Source organism: Spermophilus citellus (assembly GCF_964194105.1).
Source record: "Spermophilus citellus genome assembly, chromosome: 5".
Taxonomy (NCBI): Eukaryota; Metazoa; Chordata; class Mammalia; order Rodentia; family Sciuridae; genus Spermophilus; species Spermophilus citellus.
Genome location: NC_138186.1, coordinates 159,157,350 through 159,166,989, shown reverse-complemented (window position 1 = coordinate 159,166,989; position 9,640 = coordinate 159,157,350). Strand labels below are relative to the sequence as shown.

The 9,640-nt window shown below is 40.1% G+C and overlaps 1 pseudogene across 1 annotated transcript; it reads right to left on the bottom strand.

The window, feature by feature from the left end:
- Positions 1-1,292: 1,292 nt before the first annotated feature.
- On the bottom strand, positions 1,293-1,928 carry LOC308649531 (small ribosomal subunit protein eS6-like; annotated as a pseudogene). Its single transcript has one exon. The product of its transcript is annotated as a small ribosomal subunit protein eS6-like (transcript).
- Positions 1,929-9,640: the final 7,712 nt, after the last annotated feature.

Here is a 9,640-nt window from a genome sequence, read left to right as displayed (position 1 = left end):
TGACCAGAGCAACTGGGTTCCTTTAGATTCCTTTCATCTTCTGATCTCAGCCAGTGATCAGTTTGGCAAAGGGGTCTTTCTTAAGAGAAAGGCGCTAGAGGAAAGTTAGCCATATCTGTCCTTCCCTACCACCTTTTTAAAAGAATTAATCTGACACAGATTAATAAATATTTTGGAACTGCCCTTATCCTGTCCCATCTGACGATAGCCTGGCTGTCAATTCCAAAGCCCTGCATCTTCTCTCTGTATTTGTTTAAAGCCTGGTTTGAAAGATTGAAAATTTTTCTTGTGTGTATTTCTTGCCATTCTCAATTTTGGTTTAGGGCTTCTGGGCGGAAGCATGCATATTTCTGTCTTTTTGGTGTACTGGTAATTCCTTATGGAAACCCTGGGGGTCTTTTGTGTTTCAGAATTCAGAGAATGTTGGATTTTAGAAAGGTAACACAAAGCATTAAAAATCCCAGTGGGGCTTCCAGAATAATAATATTTGCCTGTAATAAATGCAATAATATATTTTCATATAATATAAATATTAACATTAATGGGATAAATAAAGATGGAAGGGCCTTACTGTTTTTTATTTTTCCTTTCTTTCTTTTTAAACATTTTTAAATTTTGCAGATTGAACCCAGGGACACTGTATCACTGAGCTACATCTTCAGCCATTTTATTTTATTTTTATAGTTGGACACAATACCTTTATTTTATTTACTTATTTTTATGTGGTGTTGAGGATCGAACCCAGTAGCTCACACATGGTAGGCAAATGCTCTACCACTGAGCCACAACCCCAGTCCATCTTCAGCCTTTAAATTTTTTTTTTTTTAAATTTTGCTCTGCTGGTCTTCAATTTGGGATCCTCTTGCCTCAATCTCTCCAAAAGCTGGGATTGACAGGTAGGCACTACCATGCCTGGCTGAACCTCACATTATTTTATGTAAAGATCTGCTACCTCATGTGTTGCTGGTGCATGCCTAATTCCAGCAACTCATGAGGATGAGGCAGGAGGAATCCAAGTTTGGGGCCAGCCTCAGCAACTTGGAATAATCTCTCAAAATATAAAAGTAAGAAAGGACTGGGGATATATTCAGTAGTAAAGCACAGTTGGGTTCAATCCCCAGTGCCAAAATTGTGTGTGCATGTACAAACACACAAAGAAAATATCAAAAATCATTCATAATCTCTATAACCAGAGGAGACCATTATGAAAAATTAATAATTTAGTTTGTACATTTTTGAAGGTCTGATCTTATTTATTTGTTACTCTTAAACGTTCTTATTTTTGACTGGATTCAGGAGTAGACGCTCTCAGAGAGGAGAGCCTGTGTCTCTGGGCAATCTGTTCCTGGTGTCTTTCTTTGGCTTCTTTCATTTTCTTGGCTAAAAGTTTGGCGTATTCTGCAGCCTCTTCCTCATTTTTCTTAGTACTCTGTTTCTTCAGAGCAATACCCCAGCGCTTGTGTTGCAGTGTGGAGAAACAGGGCACTGAATCTTTGTGCTTTGATCTTGGGTTTTTTACCTTCCTCGTTTAAGGGTTTTCTGATCACATATTGGTGGATATCATCTTCCTTAGAAAGATTGAAAAGTTTGCAGATTCTACTAGCGCTTTGGGGTCCCAGTCTACGAGGTACAGGAGTATCCCCAAGTTCAGGAATATCCTTCTCTCCTTTTTTATTTTTTTATAATAACCAAGTTGAGAAGCTCAGATTGGCACCCACAACGCAACCTTGTACAGATTTTCACTTGCTCTCTCCAGTTCGCCTGGGTCTGTAACAGGAGTGCCCCTAACTCAGTAGCAGGCGAACACGGCCATGGGTCAAGACACCCTGCTCCATGGGGAAACCTTGTTTATTGTTCCCCCCACTGATTCAGACCACAGAACCCTTCCATTCTTCACCTACAGCACCAGCAGCCACTTCTGTGGCCATACCCTTCTCTCCACTTCGATAAGTTTCTGGTAGCTAGTGGCTGGGAAGGAGATACTCAGCTTTGTCTTGGAACAGCTGATTGCCCACAAGGTGCCAGGAAAAAGAGCTGTATCTTCAATTATGATTTTGCATGTATATATGTATTCATGTGTGTGTGTGTGTGTGTGTGTGTGTGTGTGCGTGTGTAATGTATTTACTCCAAACATCTCATCTCCATTTATACTGCAGTTGACCAGTAGGTGAAATACAATGTGACCCTTTGGAGCGATCTTAGTATTAGTACCACCCTCAACAGAACTGCAGTCCTGCTATGAGGGCGCAACAAGGAGAAAGCATCTCACCTGGGCCAGGGAACAGGGACACAAAGCCTGATGGTGATTCTAAAGGCTAAAATTTCTAAAACTCAAAAATGTTTTAAAAATCATTTGAAAAATACACTTTCAAGCTAGGCATTGTGGCACACACCTGTAATCCCAGCAGCTCTGGAGGCTGAGGCAGAAGGATCAAAGGTTCAGATCCAGCCTCAGCAACTTAGTGAGACCCTAAGCAACTCAGTGAGACCCTGCCTCTAAAATATGTAAAAGGGCTGGGGATGTGGCTTCATGGTGAAGCACCCCTGGGTTCAATCCCTGGTATGAAAACAAACAAACAAACAAACAAAAACAAAGTATTCCTGCAAAAGAGTTAAGAAACTTACAAAAATAAAGTCTGAAGTGGAGAAAGTTCTAGATAGATTCAAATGAGAGTCACTAACCAACTGGCCATAATAATCCAAGGCAAAAATATTTCATGTGTTAATACTAAGAACATATGAAAATGTGTTAGGGAGGTAAGATCAATTTGACATCCATTCAAAACTTGTAAGACTAGAGAAAAAGAAAAGGCATCATAATAATAATACCACCCCAAAATGATGACATGTACATATGCGTGAGTCACACTGGCCTATGTCTGACAGTGGGAAAGCTATGATCCTGGATGTCCTGTGATTCTGAAATTCAAGTCCCAAACCTCTCCCCTCCCTAACTCCACACTGGGTTTATTCTGAGGGTCTTTCTGGCTTGTTTCAATACAGAAGGAAACCAAAATATATTAAAAAGGAGCTTAATTTTTCCCCCCTTGGGCCACTAATTGTCTTTTATTCCAGAGGTGAGCTTTGCCAATAGAAGCAAGTTCTGTAGAATCATGCAGATTAATATTTTTAAAGGAAAGTAAAATTCCATTTTAAGGGAAAGTTCACGGGAACAATGCCAAGGTCAGCTGTTTTGGGATCACAAGATAATTTTGTATCTTGAAGAGTCTGTCCTGTGACTAAAACAGTTGACAGGAAATTTTAGCTATTAAAACACTATTGCAATTCTATTGTTTTGCCTGCTTTCTAAAAATAATTCTCCTAACCCAATCTATTATCATGATAACTTCTTTTTTTTATTGTTGGTCATTCAAAACATTACATAGTTCTTAATATATCATATTTCACAGTTTGATTCAAGTGGGTTATGAACTCCCATTTTTACCCCGTATACAGATTGCTGTATCACATCAGTTACACTTCCATTGATTTACATATTGCCATTCTAGTGTCTGATGTATTCTGCTGTCTATCAAATTCTCTACTATCCCCCCTCCCCTCCCCTCCCCATTTCTCTCTCTACCCCCTCTACTGTAAATCATTTCTTCCACTTATATTATTCCTCTCTTACCCCTCATTTCCTCTTATATGTAATTTTGTATAACCCTGAGGATCACCTTCCATTTCCATGCAATTTCCCTTCTCTCTCCCTTTCCCTCCCACCTCTCATCCCTGTTTAATGTTAATCTTCTTCTCAAGCTCTTCGTCCCTACTCTGTCCTTAGTTACTCCGCTTATATCAAAGAAGTCATTTGGCATTTGTTTTTTAAGGATTGGCTAGCTTCACTTAGCATAATCTGCTCTAATGCCATCCATTTCCCTCCAAATTCTATGATTTTGTCATTTTTTAATGCAGAGTAATACTCCATTGTGTATAAATGCCACATTTTTTTTATCCATTCATCTATTGAAGGGCATCTAGGTTGGTTCCACAATCTTGCTATCGTGAATTGTGCTAATATGAACATCGATGTAGCAGTGTCCTTGTAGCATGCTCTTATTAGGTCTTTAGGGAATAGACCGAGAAGGGGAATAGGTGGGTCAAATGGTGGTTCCATTCCCAGCTTTCCAAGAAATCTCCATACTGCTTTCCAAATTGGCTGCACCAATTTGCAGTCCCACCAACAATGAACAAGTGTACCCTTTTCTCCACATCCTCGCCAGCACTTGTTGTTGTTGGACTTCATAATGGCTGCCAATCTTACTGGAGTGAGATGGTATCTTAGGGTGGTTTTGATTTGCATTTCTCTGACTGCTAGCGATGGTGAGCATTTTTTCATGTACTTATTGATTGATTGTATGTCCTCCTCTGAGAAGTGTCTGTTCAGGTCCTTGGCCCATTTGTTGATTGGGTTATTTATTATCTTATTGTCTAATTTTTTGAGTTCTTTGTATACTCTGGATATTAGGGCTCTATCTGAAGTGTGAGGAGTAAAGATTTGTTCCCAGGATGTAGGCTCCCTGTTTACCTCTCTTATTGTTTCTTTTGCTGAGAAAAAACTTTTTAGTTTGAGTAAGTCCCATTTGTTGATTCTAGTTGTTAATTCTTGCACTATGGGTGTCCTATTGAGGAATTTGGAGCCCGACCCCACAATATGTAGATCATAGCCAACTTTTTCTTCTATCAGACGCCATGTCTCTGATTTAATATCCAGCTCCTTGATCCATTTTGAGTTAACTTTTGTGCATGGTGAGAGAAAGGGATTCAGTTTCATTTTGATGCAAATGGATTTCCAGTTTTCCCAGCACCATTTGTTGAAGATGCTATCCTTCCTCCATTGCATGCTTTTAGCCCCTTTATCAAATATAAGATAGTTGTAGTTTTGTGGATTGGTTACTGTGTCCTCTATTCTGTACCATTGGTCCACCTGCCTGTTTTGGTACCAGTACCATGCTGTTTTTGTTACTATTGCTCTGTAGTATAGTTTGAAGTCTGGTATCACTATACCCCCTGATTCACACTTCCTGCTTAGCATTGTTTTTGCTATTCTGGGTCTTTTATTTTTCCATATGACTTTCATGATTGTTTTATCTATTTCTACAAGAAATGCTGTTGGGATTTTGATTGGCATTGCATTGAACTTATAGAGAACTTTTGGTAATATCGCCATTTTGATGATGTTAGTTCTGCCTATCCATGAACAGGGTATATTTTTCCATCTTCTAAGATCTTCTTCTACTTCTCTCTTTAGGGTTCTGTAGTTTTCATTGTATAAGTCTTTCACCTCTTTTGTTAGGTTGATTCCCAAGTATTTTATTTTTTGGGGGGATATTGTGAATGGAGTAGTTGTCCTCATTTCCATTTCAGAGGATTTGTCGCTGATATACAGGAATGCATTTGATTTATGCGTGTTGATTTTATATCCTGCCACTTTGCTGAATTCATTTATTAGCTCTAATAGTTTCTTTGTAGACCCTTTTGGGTCTGCTAGGTATAGAATCATGTCATCTGCAAATAGTGATAATTTAAGTTCTTCTTTTCCTATTTTTATGCCTTTAATTTCTTTCGTCTGTCTAATTGCTCTGGCCAGTGTTTCGAGGACTATGTTGAACAGAAGTGGTGAGAGAGGGCAACCCTGTCTTGTTCCAGATTTTAGAGGGAATGCCTTCAATTTTTCTCCATTCAGAATGATGCTGGCCTGTGGCTTATCATAGATTGCTTTTACAATGTTGAGGTATGATCCTGTTATCCCTAATTTTTCCAGAGTTTTGAACATAAAGGGATGCTGTACTTTGTCGAATGCTTTTTCTGCATCTATCGAGATGATCATATGGTTCATATTTTTAAGTCTATTGATGTGGTGAATAACATTTATTGATTTCCGTATATTGAACCAGCCTTGCATCCCAGGGATGAATCCTACTTGATCATGGTGTATAATTTTTTTGATATGTTTTTGAATTCGATTTGCCAGAATTTTATTGAGGATTTTTGCATCTAGGTTCATTAGAGATATTGGTCTGTAGTTTTCTTTCTTTGAAGTGTCTTTGTCTGGTTTAGGCATCAGGGTGATGTTGGCCTCGTAGAATGTATTTGGAAGTTCTCCCTCTTTTTCTATTTCCTGAAATAGCTTGAAAAGTATTGGTGTTAGTTCCTCTTTAAAGGTTTTGTAAAACTCTGCTGTATACCTATCCAGTCCTGGGCTTTTCTTAGTTGGTAGTCTTTTGATGGTTTCTTCTATTTCCTCAATTGTTATTGGTCTGTTTAGGTTGTCTATATCCTCCTGACTCAATCTGGGCAGATCATATGACTTAAGAAATTTATCTATGCCTTCACTATCTTCTATTTTATTGGAGTATAAGGATTCAAAATAATTTCTGATTATCTTCTGTATTTCTGAAGTGTCTGTTGTGATATTGCCTTTTTCATCCTGTATGCTAGTAATTTGAGTTCTATCTCTTCTTCTCTTCGTTAGCATGGCTAAGGGTCTGTCAATTTTATTTATTTTTTCAAAGAACCAACTTTTAGTTTTGTCAATTTTTTCAATAGTTTCTTTTGTTTCGATTTCATTAATTTCAGCTCTGATTTTAATTATTTCTTGCCTTCTACTTCTTTTGCTGTTGTTTTGCTCTTCTTTTTCTAGGATTTTGAGATGAAGTATGAGATCATTTATTGTTTTTTTCTTTTTTTAAGGAATGAACTCCAAGCAATGAATTTTCCTCTTAGAACTGCTTTCAGTGTGTCCCATAGATTCCGATATGTTGTGTCTGTGTTTTCATTTAACTCTAAGAAGTTTTTAATTTCCTCCTTGATGTCTTCTAAAACCCATTGATCATTCAGTAACCTATTGTTCATTCTCCAAGTGATGCATGATTTTTCCTTCCTTCTTTTATCGTTGATTTTCAGTTTCATTCCATTATGATCAGATAAGATGCATGGTATTATCTCTACTCCTTTATATTGTCTAAGAGTTGCCCTGTGACATAATATATGATCTATTTTTGAGAAGGATCCATGTGCTGCTGAGAAAAAAGTGTAACTGCTTGATGTTGGGTGGTATATTCTATATATGTCAATTAAGTCTAAGTTGTTAATTGTGTTATTGAGTTCTATAGTTTCCTTATTCAACTTTTATTTGGAAGATCTGTCCAGTGGTGAGAGAGGTGTGTTGAAGTCTCCCATGATTATTGTATGTTGGTCTATTAGACTCTTGAACTTGAGAAGAGTTTGCTTGATGAACATAGCTGCTCCATTGTTTGGGGCATATATATTTATGATTGTTATGTCTTGTTGGTGTATGGTTCCCTTGAGCAGTATGTAGTGACCCTCTTTATCCCTTTTGATTAACTTTGGCTTGAAATCTATTTTATTTGATATGAGTATGGACATTCCTGCTTGTTTCCGCAGTCCATATGAGTGATATGATTTTTCCCAACCTTTCACCTTCAGTCTATGTATATCTTTTCCTATCAAATGCGTCTCCTGTAGGCAGCATATTGTTGGGTCTTGTTTTATAATCCATTCAACTAGCCTGTGTCTCTTAATTGGTGAGTTTAAGCCATTAACATTTAGGGTTATTATTGAGATATGGTTTGTTCTTCCAGCCATATTTGTTTATTAATGTTACTAAACCTGATTTGTTTTCCTCTTTGATTACTTTCCCCCCTTTACTGTCCTACCTCCCACTGTTGGTTTTCATTGTTATTTTCCATTTCCTCTTCCTGTAATGTTTTGCCAAGGATTTTTTGAAGAGATGGTTTTCTAGCTGCAAATTCTTTTAACTTTTGTTTATCATGGAAGGTTTTAATTTCATCATCCATCCTGAAGCTTAATTTCGCAGGATACACGATTCTTGGTTGGAACCCATTTTCTTTCAGCATTTGAAATATGTTATTCCAGGATCTTCTAGCTTTCAGAGTCTGTGTTGAGAGATCAGCTGTTATCCTGATTGGTTTACCCCTAAATGTAATCTGCTTCCTTTCTCTTGTAGCTTTTAAAATTCTCTCCTTATTCTGTATGTTGGGCATCTTCATTATAATGTGTCTAGGTGTGGATCTCTTATGATTTTGCACATTTGGCATCCTGTAGGCTTCTAGGATTTGGGATTCTGTCTCATTCTTCAAGTCTGGGAAGTTTTCTCGTATTATTTCATTGAATAGATTGTTTATTCCTTTGGTTTGGAGCTCTGTGCCTTCCTGTATCCCAATGACTCTTAAGTTTGGTCTTTTAATGTTATCCCATATCTCTTGGATGTTCTGCTCATGGTTCTTAGCAGTCTTGCTGAGCTGTCTATGTTCTTTTCAAGTTGAAATACTTTGTCTTCATTGTCTGATGTTCTATCTTCTAAGTGATCTACTCTGCTGGTAGTATTCTCAATTGAGTTTTTAAGTTGGTTTATTGCTTCCTGCATTTCTAGGATTTCTATTTGTTTGTTTTTTATTACCTCTATCTCCCTGTGTAATTGATCTTTTGCTTCCTGGATTTGTTTATGTAATTCCTTGTCAAAGTGATCTTTCATTGTCTGATTTTGCTGTCTCATGTCTTCCTTGAGACTCCAGATCATCTGAAGCATGTATATCCTGAACTCTTTATCTGACATTCCGTCTGTTGCAGCTATTACCTCTTCTAAAGTTGAGTTGACCTGCATTGCTTGTGGTCCTTTCTTTCCTTGTCTTTTCATACTGCTCGTGTTTCTTTCTGCTTGGTGAAACTGTTGTGTTTTTGAAATTTTCCCCCTATTTATTTATATTGTTCTTGTATAGTTGGAAAATCTCCCTTGCAGGGCGGGTAGTGGTTGTGCTCCTCCTCTAATTAGGGTGATCTGTCTACCACGCTGGTCGGTCGCAGGTCTGCCCACCCTGCGGGTGTGGGTAGTGGCTCTGCTCTGCCCCCACTCCAATTGTGGTGACGTGACTTCCACGCCCTCGGGTCGTTGGTCCTGATCCAGATGTGGGCAGCGGCTCTGCTTGGCCCCTACTCCAACTGGTGTGACGTGTCTACCACGCTGGCAGGCCTCTAAGCCTGTTCCGCCGGTGGGTCGCAGGTCTGCCTACCTTGCGGGCTCGGGCGGCAGTTCTGCTCAGCCCCCACTCCAAATGGGGCTACCTGACTGCCTCTCCAACGGGTCGCTGGGCCTTTTCCGGACACAGGCGGCGGCTCTGCTCCACCCCCACTCCAACCAGTGTGACGTGACTGCCTCGGTGCTACGTGTCCACCACGCTGGCAGGCTACCGGGCCTGTCCTGCCAGTGGGTCGCAGGTCTGCCTACCTTGCAGGCTCAGACGGCGGCTCTGCACAGCCCCTACTCCAAATGGGGTGACTTGGCTACCCCGCCGTCGGGTCGCTGGTCCTGTTCCAGGCGTGGGCGGCTACTCTCTTCGGCCCCAGCTGCAGTTGGGGTGTTGTGATACCACGCCGGCGGGTCACTTGGCCTGTTCCTGGCGCAGGCGGCAGCTCCACTCTGCCCCTCTGGCCCCCACCGCACCCAGCAGGACCCGGACCGAGATGCAGTTACCGCGGGTTCCCCAGCCCTGGGCCAATGCAGCTCCGGGAGCCTGAACCCGGCTGCTCCGAGCTCAGTGCATGCTCTGCTAGGAGCAGGTTCCCAGAAGCAGTCTCTGTGGGTTCCCCACCTCTGAGC